The sequence below is a fragment of the Octodon degus genome, unplaced genomic scaffold (genome assembly GCF_000260255.1).
Source record: "Octodon degus isolate 3935 unplaced genomic scaffold, OctDeg1.0 scaffold00105, whole genome shotgun sequence".
Lineage (NCBI taxonomy): Eukaryota > Metazoa > Chordata > Mammalia > Rodentia > Octodontidae > Octodon > Octodon degus.
In genome coordinates this window covers 4,666,356-4,667,301 of record NW_004524681.1, presented here as the reverse complement: position 1 = coordinate 4,667,301, position 946 = coordinate 4,666,356, and the positions used below count along the sequence as shown (strand labels likewise).

The window sequence follows — 946 nt, the reverse complement described above, 5'->3', positions numbered from 1 at the left end:
TGTAACTAAGTTCTCTCAATATAGCGTATTAATTGTATGACAAACATCTTTACTGTACTGTTCTCATTCTACTTTTGTTTTTAATTATTTCTATAAATACTCAAAAAATCTCCAATCTTGAAACCAGCTTACATTGGCAGCCTGAGGTTTATTTCAACGACTTTTAAAATATTTTGTTAAAATGTAAAAACTCTGAAATTACAAACAAAAAATAAAAAAACATTCTTAATTGCTTTTTGGGTTGGGGGGGGTTCCAGAACCAGCAATTGAACCTAATTGTTTTTATGCAAGTAATCAAGTGTTATTTTTCAAATGAAAATTCCAGTATAGGCTGAAAGAGGACACATGGTCTGGCCTGTATTACACATTTTGCTCTTTGATGCGGGTGCTTCAGCAGTTTCGAAGATGTCCTTGGGTAGCATCACACAGCCTCGCGGATGCGTCGCCTTGTCCTTCTGGAAGCGCACGAGCTCTTGCGACTTTCAAGTTGTGCTCACGTCTCCCGCATCGCTGCTGGGCAGTCGTGGCATCCTTCCTGAGCTTTTCAAACTCGCTGTTCCAGCAGATGAATCCTTTTCCTCCCGGGCACTGTATCCTCCACAGTACAGCTGTGGTCACTGAAAACTGAGGGATTATCAGGGGAGGGGGAAGAGCCTCAGAGGCGGAGGCAGCATCAACTTGGGCATAGGGGTGCTGAAGGAGGTGGGGGGAGCTGCTCTCGTGGCTCCAGATCATCTTTCTTTTTTCCCCATAATTTTATTGAGAAACAATAGCAATGACACAGTTTCAAACCAAATTGGTAGGACAGTTTCAATAATTAACACATTGCATACTCTCTTCCTAGTGGTTATTTGCTGTACAAGATGCGGACATGATATCCTATTTACAAACACTATTAGAACAAATCCCTCTATTCCTTAAGAGAATGTAACTATGTATCTATGCT

General features: G+C 41.0%; 1 pseudogene; it reads right to left on the bottom strand.

Moving 5' to 3' along the window:
• Positions 1-308: 308 nt before the first annotated feature.
• Positions 309-946, bottom strand: part of LOC111818863 — a 3,260-nt pseudogene continuing 2,622 nt past the window's right edge.